General features: G+C 35.8%; 1 protein-coding gene across 1 annotated transcript in view; it reads right to left on the reverse strand.

Annotated features, from left to right (window-relative positions):
* Positions 1-13177, reverse strand: part of DOK6 (docking protein 6) — a 252006-nt gene that overhangs the window by 64075 nt on the left and 174754 nt on the right. The gene's annotated exons all lie outside the window — the stretch shown is intronic.

The raw sequence follows: 13177 nt of genomic DNA on the forward strand, positions 1-13177 counted from the left end.
CTGAGAAACAAAAGAGAGGAGTGGTATGTGGTAAATGTGATGAGCCAGAGGGCTGGTAAATATAGTAAGAGTAAACATCAATGTTAGATTATTGAGTAATTTCAAGGGTATATACTGCGTTAAACAGCAGTGCAATCATCTGACATATTCAGATTAGTGGATTATAATAAAATTTTATTCTTATTGTCTTGCATGGGTCCTGTTAAAGACAAACATGCATAAATAGCACTTGCTTCAATAATTACAGTTATTGCTTCAGCAGTAAGAGCTTACGTGTCTCTGATTTCTGTATTTATAAATAAATCTTTATGAAATTTTAGAGTTGGAATTAATTTGGTTTAATGTTTTAAATTGATCTGATACTTCCTTTAAAGATTTTCAGAGTTATCTGTGATAGAAATTTGATGTTTTGAGTCACTGATGCATAACATCCTTCAACAATAGGAAGATTTCCATTTGCCTTAAAAGACCAGATTTCTTTAATATTTAGGTTGCTTACATTATTTTTAAGGACATCTAATTTTTCAGAAAGTGCTGTCTATTCCAATGCCTTCAATATGGGCCCTGAAAATCTGAGGTATACCAAATTACTAATCATTTTAGAAGAACATGTCCCTAATACCCTAACATTCTAACAAGTTTCTAAAAATAAAAGTATTTACAATTTGTCTCTCAGATTCTGGAAGATTGTTCACAAATTAAATTTTACAAAATATTTTCTAGTCAAATTAAGGTATGCATATATATTATTTTAATTAAATAATCATTACATACTTCTGCTATATAACACACACACACACACACACACACAATTATATTATAGCTGTTTGAAAATGAAATTTGTCACGAGAGTGATTTTTGTCCAAATTAGAATAAAGCTTCATATATAATTTTATTTCAAAACCCAGCATAGTATTATTAGTAACATCTCTTGAGTTCTGAATTCTTAACTTTATTTATAAACAGGATTATTGTGCTGTATAAAAGAGTATTGAGAGTTCAACAATTCCTTGTGATTTCAGGGCAGACCTGTGAAAATAAAATCTTATTAACTCCTATAAAAACTTTGCCCATACACTGGTAAAGTACACAGTTTTAGGGAGCTCCCTCTAAAAACATATGCATATGTGTGTTTGGGGAGACCGGAAAGCATTGGAGGCAGACACAGATAAAATAGAAGTGCTTCTTAGGGAAAGAAAATGCATGGTGAACATACTTAGTAATGATCAATAGAGATGTTGAAGGGAAAGTCATCGTTTTAAGAACAGCCCAGATTCCTAATATTATACACACCTACACTTCTGAAACAAAAATAGTCTTCCCCCATCCCAGGATGCAAAGAAAATACAATTCACTTTGTAGACAGCTATTATTTCATCAGCATTAATGTGATGTGCCAATTAAAAGACAAAAAAAAAAAAAAAGCAAAGTTTTGTACTAAATTCTAGTGGAGATCAAGATCCCTGCTGTAAACATTTAAGATATTTTATATCCTCAGCCACAGTCTTCTGAAGAGCTTCTGGTAGAAATAAAATGTCTCAAGAGTTTTGAGACATTATAGCAACAGTCTTTCAGGTCCCTCAGGGCATCATATAGCTGGTACTCTGCTTTTGTGTAAAGAGATCTTAATAAAATTCAAACAGCGTGAAATGGAAAGTCTGGAAAAAATGACGAAGTTTCAGAAACTGAAGCAAAATATGATCTCTTTGTTGGTTTCAGAGGATGAAAAAATCCTATAGGGATAAAAACAAGGAAGTAGGCAATGGACTGTGATGAAGATCCAGGAGTTAGGCAGCTTATTTTAACAAACCAAAACCTAATCACCACTAGCGCTGATACGATCAGATTCTGTATCATGTCTGTGAACCACAAGTGGAAACGATCCTGCTGGCTGCTGCGCCGCCGTGGCAGCTCTCCCACAGCAGAAGGTGGCCCCATGGAGGAGGCTGTGCTCTCCAGTGGGACGGGGCAAGCACAGCCCCCTGCCCTCGCGGGCCATGTTACACCAGCGGTGGGACACCACTGATGGCAGCCTTCCAGCATGTGTGTTGTGTGCTTCCCCGGCTAACCATGTACAATATACAGGCAGCAGCCCAAAAATTGAAGGAGGAAGAAAATTATAGGCCTCATTTTTCAAGTGCTGAATACCCCTAACTTCCTTTTAAGTATAACAGGACTTAAAGGCCCCAAGAATGAAACAATCAGTGCCTGGCAAGTCTGAATGCTATAAAAGCAAAAGTTGTTAGAAAAAAACTTCCTTTCTTCCATCTAAACCTGCTATTTGTAATTAATCTCCTGAGGTGGTGAATCCATTTGATATAGCGAAGTTCTCCAACTTGTCAATATGATATAGAAAGGCATTCACTTCCCTCCCAAAATCTTTAATTATTTTATTCAGAAAAATGATCAGACCTTAATTACGAGACCAAGAACAGAGGAATGTTTCAGGGTTAGTTTCAGTCTTTCTAGTACAGGGAAATGCAAACTGACTTAGAGAAGTCTCAAACTGCTAGGGAAATACTCCTGAGCATGATGAGGATGGGGACAGGGAAAGGGGCAAGTGTGCTCTCCTATGCTCAAGAATTTTGCTGAAAAGACCAAGGAGCTTTACTTATCTGGCCGACAGGAATGGGCAAGCAGATGGGCTGAAGCGTACTTCTTGACTTGGTCTCTTTACAGTCGAAACACAGACAGAAGTACAAAGGTATTATTTCCTCTATAGCCTCTATATTATATTATTTCCTCTGTATGCCAGATAAATGTCCATCTAAAACTGCAGTTTCAAGTTCAGCCTTGTCAATATGTTGCTTTAGAATGAGTGAAAGTGAAAGAACTATGGGTAAATTCAAATTTCTCTTTGTTCAAAGCTAACCACGACACATAGTTGTTTAGTTGCATCTTTTTGGTTACTTTCCATTATATTTTAAAATAAATAAAAACCATTGCTGCTTGCAATCTGTGTTCAAAACCCCTAAAAAGCTCTTTGTTTTCCAGCAATCTTTTAAAATGAAAAATGGCCTTTTCCATAACATAGACCAAAACTTGTCAAAATTATTACTTTTTACTATTCTGCAAAATACCCTGCTGTCTTTTTTCACTTAATAAATGAATTGATAACCATTTATTTCCTAGAATAATTTTAGAGCGAGGACAGAACAAAGATGTGGACCTCTTTTTTTTTCCCCAATAGTACCACAGGTTTGCATTGCAGCCCTACCTACTCAGTCTTAGGAACCTATGTCTTAGGATATTTAAGGACTCAATGCATTAAAATGTACAAAGTGCTTTGACTGAAATAGAAAAGTGCATTTTTTCTCCCATATTATTACGGAATGATATAACTGGGCAGAAAACAAAACAAGTAGATAAATAATGGCTGGAAATCATCACAAAATTTTTACTTCTTAAAATACTACTGCAGCTGTTCACCATCATCATTGTTAGCAGATCTGGTTCAAGACCTAGTGGAAGGAACAGGGGGAAGGTAAGAGCTAAGATTGTGGCACAGGGAAAACTACATTGATAGATCAACAGTGAAGGTTCTTGCTTTTACTCAAAGGTCGGGTTTCTTTTCAGGCCAAGGAGACTTTCCAACCAGTATTGACAGATTTTTTCAGTATTTCCCAGATCAACACAATGATTTCCCAGTGCCTCTGCTCACTACAGCAATCTCACTCTTTTAGGGCAGAATCAATGATATATATTAATCTCATGGAATTCACTCCAAAAGGGAAATTTTGTTGACAGTCTGTTCAGTTCTTTAAAAATTGAAACCAAAACAAAATATTAAGTACTTTCTTCTCAGGATTCCCTTATACATCACTATCAAATATGGTATTCAGATAGCGGTGACCCTGCAGCCAAGTCAAACTCAGTTTCTTTGTCTGCATTTTTCCAAACATAATTAAACTAGCTTTATTCCAACTCCAAATTGGAACTGCTTCTGTCTGCTATAGAAATATCCCTAAATCTATCTACATATTAAGGCAAAATAGACCTGCCTTGAACTACCCATCACTTTGCTCCCTTTGCTTTCCAATAAATGACCAAGGAGCTCCCTTTCTTCTATGGACCTCTGGCCATATGCATAAGCCACACGTCACAGGAATCATTGGTTAAGCCTCCATATTATTAAGACCTACCCAAAGAATAGAAATAACTGCTTTGTTAACACATGCCAGACAGCACTGGAGGAAGTTCCAGGCTAAATCAACTTACATTACTATTAAAAACAAACCTTTTCTTTCAAATCTACAAACATTGTATCTGCAAACTAAATGTCAAATGAGTTATTCGGAAAATGCCAATGACAAAATAACTCATGCATGGACTTGACTACCACTTAAAAATGGTACTTTTTTCCAAAGAGAGGTTGATGCTCTCATGTCATGGTTGAAATATTTTAAAAGTTTAATAGAGTAATATTCAGCAAGTGTATGTATGAGGGCATAAAAGGACAAGATTTTGATATCTCAGTTTCATTTAATTGTTTTTGTTAAAGATAAAATGCATTTTTAGAGAATCATAAAGGTTGTCTGAAAACTGAGGTGCTCAGAAACACTATGCATTATAAGTCTTTGTTTTAAAATAATGGATAAATGAAAATTGTAACTAGAAAGATTTTAGCTCTTCTTATATCAAAATCTAAGATTTTAATGGACTGAGGTTTTTTGTTTTTTTTTTTTTTTTGCCCACAAATAGTTTAGCACTAAAGAAATTATGGCTGATTTGTATAATTCATTAATTAGCATTATATAAAACTATATATCCACACCTAAATAAAGGTAAACATTCTCAAAAAAGGCACTGAACAAACTGAACTGACCAGCTAGGAATCATTAAAAAAGTGTAAAACATTAGAGTCATTAGCGTTGGGTCATTCCTTCCCAAAGAAATGTGATTAACTGCAAAGGCAGAAATCCATGAGAACATGTCACTTGAGCACTGATTCCATCAGGTGAATCAGCTCCTAAGCATGTCCATACCACTACTGGACTCTCTGGGTCCAGTGCAGGGGACCTCTGCCCCAAATCATCTGTCAGCACTTTTAATACTAATAACAGATGCTGTCTTCTCAAAATTTATCTCCTCTTTTCTTGTAGAGTAAATCAACACTGGTTTTAAAGATACAGTAGAAACAACAGATTTTCTGTTTAAAGATAGTAGTAAATAACTATTGCCCTAGTTTGGCATTTCTAGTTCTTTAAAGAGACATGGGCTTTAAATTTTTAATTGAGAATAGATCAGGATTCAGTACTGTCCAGTAACCAGAGTGATAAAAGTTAGCAATAGCTCATCAGATTTACTTTCTGTTGCAGAGTTTGCAGGTGCTGTGTTCCAGGCTCTCCTGCTACAACATAAAACACTGTAGGACTACACTGGTGGAGAACCCAGCCCAATGGTATTTACAGATCAGAAGTCTTTCACATACAACCCTTCCAACACCTTATTGCTCAGTTACATGACTCCTTTTCCAAGTTACTGGTTTAACTTAATTTGGGTATCCTAAGGCACTCTAAGTAGGTTCATTTGTTTCTTTTCATATTTTTCCTTAACTTCACAGTCCAGATGTAAAGTCTAGGGTGTCTTATCAACGAAGGCTTATTGAAATTATTTCTTTTAAATAGTGAAGCTCTTTTCTCAGGCACTTCAAGGCCCAGAAGTGAAGTAAGCTTGTGCTCATTTCCTGTATTCTGAAGAAGTTGGTCAAATGCCAGATGAGGAACCAGCCCTGGTACTGTCACAAGAAGCACGGTCAAGAAAAGATGGTCTTTCCTCACAGCCTTAAAGCTGTGGATGTTGGTCAGAAGAGAACTCAACGGTATGCAATGTTTAACTCTGGACTGAAACACTTATTTCTTATGTTGTTACAGCTTTGATTTTCTAAAAAAAAAAAATGGTGGAAACTAGCTGCAGTTTTGCCTTCAATTTAATTAGATTATCAGAGGAGACACACAAACACTGTCTCCCTTGTGGACATCTAACTTTTGTTCTTTCCTTGTTTGCTGTTAACTCAATTTCAGCTAAGTCATTTTGACAGAAATCCTGTTTGTTCTTTCTATGCAAGGACATTACACACAGCACACTAAACACAGATTAGCTAATGGGTAGGCTTCTCTAAGAAATAAATACAAAGCTCTCCTGAAGGTCCAAATGCTTTGCTTGTTCCAACACATGCTAGCGTGCATGTGTCCCAAAGTTGTTCTTTTCAGAGAAAATGAAAAAGGCAAAGAAAGTAAACAATTCTTTGTGGCAGGGACATATTCATATAAAACAGGCCATATATACCTAGGAATACTTATCAAAATATTTGTAAAATAAACTATGTAGATTTTTACAGAATTGTAAGTTGAACTTCTATGTTGAAAAGATAGAAAAAATAGAGGAAGAAATAAGAAAGTATTGATAAGAATCCTAAAGTACAATAGAGCAGGCAAAAATGTGATACATTTTGGGTGGGTAAATTAACAAGGAGAAAGGTAACAATATATAAATAGAATCTGTATGCGATCTATGAAAGGTCAATGAGTGAAGCAGAGAGAAGAAAATTAATGGAAAATGTGCAGAAGGTGTAATTATTTCTGTTATAGAACTTTGGTGGCAGACATGGTCAGAAAGCTCTAAAGGTGGGAAAAGGTCAGTGAAAGCAGGGAAAATGTCCCATGAAAAGATTGTGAAAGGGAAACAAAGATCAACAACATCAAGCACACCAATAATATAAAGGGCAATATATAGAGCAAGCAGACACAGAATCTCAAAATCTTTGTGTGTGGCATGTTACTTATACCCTAAAGTAAATAATGAGTTAGATTTCCATGCTTTGCAGTCAGCATTTCAGAGTTTTATGCTGCATGTCAAACAAGGATATCCTGGCAATTTTATAATCTGAGAAGCAAATAAAGAAAATGATCTGATATAAGAGGCATTGGCCCGTCCCCTTAGATAACAGCTATTTACTGCSAAAAATATACAACAGGAAAAAAATAATTATGCATGATATCTACTAATTGCTGGCTGTAGACATTGATCCATAACATTTATTGTCATGTTATTGCACTTTAGCTGACATGGGTAACTTTCCACTGTCCATGCGCATGCTCATGAGAAATGGTAGTGTTTTATCTTAACTCTTTTATGTGGAATCTCCTTGAATGTGACATGAGTTAATAGAGGGAACATGGTGTATTACCACACCTCAGATGTGGCTCAGTAACTTGATCATGTAGCTTAGACCTGAACATTTGTTCAAGGTCATATCTTGTATTTCTTGCATCATTCTGAGTGTTTTCTGCTAGAAGAGCTAAGGGGTTCCTCATGGCATCAAAACAGTTTCCTACTAAGTCCTATTTATGGGAACTTTGAAACTCCATATTTTGCCATTTTGAGAAGTAAAATGTTAAGATATATTGGAAAAGGGTGGCGATTTGTTCCAAAAACATAGCTGGGTCCAGAGGACCACAGTACTTTCCAAGCAGTAGCTGCATGTCTTTTTAAGTTATTTTATGCAATCATGGTAACAGAATACTTGTGTGGCAGATTGATTAATGCACTGTTAGTCTTTCTTAGCAGAGATGCATTACACTGCTAATTTTCCCTCTAAATTACAGTTTTTTTCACATGAATACTGGTTATTCAGGATAAGATAATTTCTTGTGCTGCATGAAGCAAACAACCATTTAAGGGGTATTATATAATATAAACTTTTTTTTTTTCTTGAAAACATTTTTTTTTAACTTGTTTTGCCAGGCAGGAGAGATTTCTGTACAGTACTAGTAGTAATTATGCCTCCTGGGAAATTCTTCCTTCTCATTGCCTGCGCTGTGTCTACAATTGCTGTGTCTGTGCTGCCCTCTGTAATAGCACATTTAGAGTAATGAGGTGCATATCACATTGCTAAAGCTTCAGGGACAATATCCCACTCCTGCATATCAAATGCTTTCTGTTTAATGGAAGTACAGTAAGCAGGCTGTGTCTTTCTCTGAACCAGATCAATAACTGTTCACTAGTACTGTTCACTATTCTCTAATTCATTTCAAACAGTTTGATCCCTGTTCATCATAAGACATAGTGGTAAAATTTATATTTTAGGTTTTTATCAAAGGTTTCATTTTGACAAGAAGCAGGATTCTGTTTGGGACTTGTTTCAGACCATTTTTATTTGGTAGCTACCAAGCTTCACCATTGTTTCTCATTGCAAAATGTTCTTATATATTTTAATTTCTTGAGTTGGCATATCAGAATAAATGTGAATTATTGCTGAAGAGATAAAGATAACAACTCGGTTTCCATGCTAGTTACAGTATAGAAAGCAGAAAACAAAAATCACTCCCCAAAGATAGTAATCATTCGATCGCTGTTAGGTAATGAAGCAATACTTTAGATCAGTTCCAAGTGAAGAAATAAAAATCTTCAAAACAAAACATACCACTTCCATAATCAGCAGCTTTGTAGAGCTCACACAGTAAAGGTAGAATATGGAGACAGACATACAAACATGAAATATATTCATACATAATGATGAATATACTGTGGCAAGTCTCTGTTTTCCTAGACCCTAGAAACTAAATTTCAGTCAGTAAGAGAAGAGACAGCCATTTGGAACTTGTATTTTGGAGTCTAATAAGTTGAATTCCAAATATGTTAACACTGCTATAACTAAAGTTTTTGTCCCTTGTTGCTTACAGACTAGTTTCATAAAACATGACCTAGACACTTTGATGGGGAAGCTTGAGCTCCATCTGAACACAAGGAAAAACTTCCTTATTGTGAGGGTGACTGAGCACTGGAACAGGTTGCCCAGAGAGGTTGTGGAGTCTCCATCCTAGGAGATATTCAAAAGCCGTCTGGGCATGGTCCTGGGCAACGTGCTGTAGGTGACCCTGCCTGAGTGATCTCAGGAGGTCCCTTCCAACCTCAACCATTCTGTGATTCTGTGAACTGTGCTGTTTATGCTTTAGCATCTCCATACAATAAGAAATCTAGGTTGCACATGCAAATTAGATCTTTTCTCAGTATTCAGTCCACATTATTTAATTAATCTAGGTGATCAATACATATACATATGCAAAATAATCCATTCTAGGGAAATTTTTGACTACTTAATGTTTTCTTTTTTAAAAATCATGTATATTATACATAAAGGAAATTTATCAAACACAAAGGCAGGAAAATGAAATCAATTGTTGACATATTCTTAAGTACATAAAACATTTGCATTTTTGACAGCTTAAGTAATAGAACAAATATAAAAATGTTATTAGATAATTAGTTCCGTTAATTTGTAAAGCTCTGGTCTCACTGATAATGATGAAATACTATTTAACACCATATTTTGGAAGAGTATCTATTCTTAGCAGCTAAGTGGAAGATACAGCAAGAACTCATATTACTATTATCATTTTAGCACAGGAGCAGCATTTACAGACTGCTGTACAGCAAATAGACCAGTGAAAAACATAGATCTGAAGGGAAGAAAAATAAAGAGGTTACAAAGATTACAACCAGCTCAATTTTTTTTGATTAAACCTTTTCACTCAGCATGGTCCAGCTATTATTTTTATCTCACTTTTGAACCACAGACATATAAGTTCCAAGCCCTGTAATCTGGGATTGTGTTCAAATAAAGATAACCACTACAGAGTTTCTGCCGGCCTGTTAAGAGCTATTATTCCCCAATGATAAAAAGTGCATCTCAGTAAAACTGCTTACTTCCTCTCACTGCCTTAAGTAGCAGAACACAGGTGAAGCAGCATTGATTTTATATCACTACTGTTGACTTTGCTAAATACAAAAATGTTAGATATAAAACCCAAATAAGGTTATTGCTTTACTAACAGATGAGAGCATAATAATACAGAAGCCCTGTGGCAGTGCAACATTACTTCCTATATTAGAAGCAATAAAACTTAGGGACCCAGCGACTTTATTTTCTTCTTTTTTTCTTTTCAAAGCTCTAAAGTCACTCTTACGTGTGGGACTATTCCTAATCCAGGAATTGCCAGTGGAATTCTTCTTAGTTGCTGCCTGCTACAGTCTGAATTGTTTTTGCATACAGTGTGACACAAATCTGAATTTATTTGTTTCTCTCTCAAGAAGCAATGAGTTTTGTAAGAAGGAGGCATATTCCAGTTAACAGATATTATGACAGCCAAGGAACTAATCTGTATAACTGTTTATTTTACTATATTTTTGAAGAACTCAAGCAACTCAGAAGCTACAACACTGGACACTATTTTACAAGTGCTGACAATACTGGGAGTAATCATTCATGTATAAAGCTCAACTTAAAAAAGACCATAAAAATCAGTTTTGCATCTGCACATATCATATCTGCATATGCAGTATGAGCCATTAAACACAAGACAACACTTGAAATGATCTACAAGAGGATTTGTCCTATAATTCCTCAATAACTTCTCATCTATATATTAAGTGTTGTTGGAAATACATTGCATCTACCATGAGGTGGATACTGTGTTTGTGTCATTACCCCTTTTTTTATATTCACAATAAAGATGGGAAACAGACACTTTCTACATTTTGAAAAAAATATACTAATGCTTCCACTTACATGGAGAGGAAGCAAACTTTCTGGAGGGTTGAACAGGAATGAACTAAGACAATTAACATTTTTGATGGATGGACCAATAATATCAAGACGCTAAAGTGAAAAGCTATAAATGCCCAAAGACAGAGTCAGGTTTAGAACTATACAACCAGGGGAAAAGGTGAATTAGTCACAGCTGATTATGATGTATATTCAAAACAACAGTTTTCCCAGTTCGTGAAAAATTACATGACCTTCTAATGCTACATTCTCTTGTTTTGAAAGTGGGAAAAACAAAGTGCAAAGGAATGGTGAAGGGAGATACACTCAACTGTCGATGTTGAGTTTGATTTTTGAATTCTGACTACTTCAAAAATAAGGGGTTTCAAGGTGTTCTTTTTTTTCCTTTTTTTTTAAATGCACCATCATTAAAGGTTTTGGCCACTCAAGCCATGATCTGCCACTCCACGAAACTTTCAGTACATTATGATCTTATTGTGAAGGGGATTTGAGTACTGTTGTCTTCTTTCAATGTCACTCTCTCCCTCTTCAAGCCATGAGAAGTACTGGTTTGAACATTTTGTCCACAGAGGAATTTTCAGAAAGTCATATGCAAATATTACAGGCACAAAAGGGTTGTCCAGAAACAATCACCATCCTATGTACATACACTAATGAGTAATTAACATATGTTAATGATCCAAGGACTCATCAGCACTAAGCTCAAAACTGGCAGGTTTTCAGCTACAGCTTGGGAGTAGCCTGCCACAAGCAGAATGATTACAGCAGAGATCCCTGGGGCAGACAAAAGCACTGGCCATGAGTCAGATCAGGGATGTTTTAAAGAAAAAGCTAGATTTCTCGGATGCTGACAGTAGAAACTGAAGAATGTAACTGAAGGCCATGTTCCTGGTCTGATCTTCAGCGAGACATATGGACACAAGCTGTGAAATAAGGCCTTAGGTGGATAAGCAGTATGTGCAATAATAGCATTATGTCAAAAGAATAATTAGACAAAATGTATGGATACCATCACAAGTAAAAAACACCGAACTTCTACCATTATTATACATATGGTATTTAAAGTAAGGAGGAAACAAGACTTCCCTCCCACTTGCTTTATCTGTTCCTCTTTTATATAAGCCAGGCAGAAGCTAAGTCGCCAAGTTTTACCTGTTCTCTTGATTGCAAACAATAGCAATTCTGTTATGGATTTAACAACTCACAAAACGTTTGCCTGGCATCTCTGGCTCCAACTGTGATTGTGTATATGATAACCACGTGCTAGTGTTTCTAGGAGTGGGAAAATTCTTGGTAAGGATTTCTCACTAGCCAGATTGCTAAATTCAACTTGTAGTTTGTGTTCAGGCAAGTAGCAGCTTGATAAGGGCTTGAGAATCCTCAAAACTTTTTTGGTAAAATTTCCTTCCATAAAAGAAGACACACCTTTCAATCTGAAAGGCAAGTGGGGAGGAAAAGGTACTAGTGGATAAAAGGAGTGTAAAAACAAAGAAACTAAAAAAAAAAAAAAGCAGCAAAGAAAAGCACAAGAAAAGCAACAAAAATAATCACATGGATCAAATAACACAGCAAAGGAAGAAGAGGAAAAGCATACAAAGAAATGAAGAATAAGAAGAAAGCAGTATTTATAATTAAATACTTAGGCTCCCATATTTTCCAAGAAATATCTTATTTCTATAGCCTCATTGGATGGAACCGCTGGGCATTTTCTGATGTTTTGATAAATGCATATTTCTACTTCTCTGTCTGCTATTAATATTTCAATTACACTGATCATGTTCTCTTAGCTGAATAGCTATTATGGGTCCTGTGTGAAACTACTGAAGCTGTACTGAACAAAGACACACTTTATGCTAGCATTAGTGAGGATTTTGCCTAAAACAAAAGGGATTAGGTAAGAACAGCAGGAACTGTGGTCACTGTGCATGTATGTGACCCTGCCTCTTCTTCATAAACAGACCAGTTTCTCTGCATAGCACAAAATGCTAATAACTGATAAGAAATGCTACTTGACAAGTTCACAAGAAGAAACACAGACTGCAAAACATATTCTGGGACAGCAGAATTCAAAAGTATGAAATCTATTTTCTCTAATGCATAGGATTTTTAAGCACAGCAGCCTGCTCTGTTTCCAGGGAGCATGGGGCACAGTTAGAAAGCAAAACGAGGAAAGCAATCTTCCTTTGCTCTGAAAAAAACCAGTAACTAGCTACTTTTACACTAGAGCTAACTTGTCTAAGTTCAATATTTCATAATTTAGGCTTTCGCTTCTACTGTTCTACACTTCTTTAGTAATATTTTTATAAGAAATTTACAACAACAGTGGAACTGCAGTGAACATTGGCATGTGTTGATGCCTTCTGTCATGACTCTGTATGCTAGCTTAAAAAAATTCATGAACTATAGACATGAGACCTACTGGCTTCATCAAACATTTATAGGCAACTATCCAGTTATGAAGTACTATAGGTGGTAGAATCATATATAAAGGACATTCATAGTTCTTATGTAGCAAAAGGCTACCATGTCTCCCCAAACGTTTATATATAATAGCTTGGGTATGTTTGTGGCTATCAACCACCCCGATATCTGCTGGAAAGACAACACAGC

The sequence above is a fragment of the Apteryx rowi genome, unplaced genomic scaffold, assembly GCF_003343035.1.
Source record: "Apteryx rowi isolate R43461 unplaced genomic scaffold, aptRow1 scaffold_499, whole genome shotgun sequence".
NCBI lineage: Eukaryota > Metazoa > Chordata > Aves > Apterygiformes > Apterygidae > Apteryx > Apteryx rowi.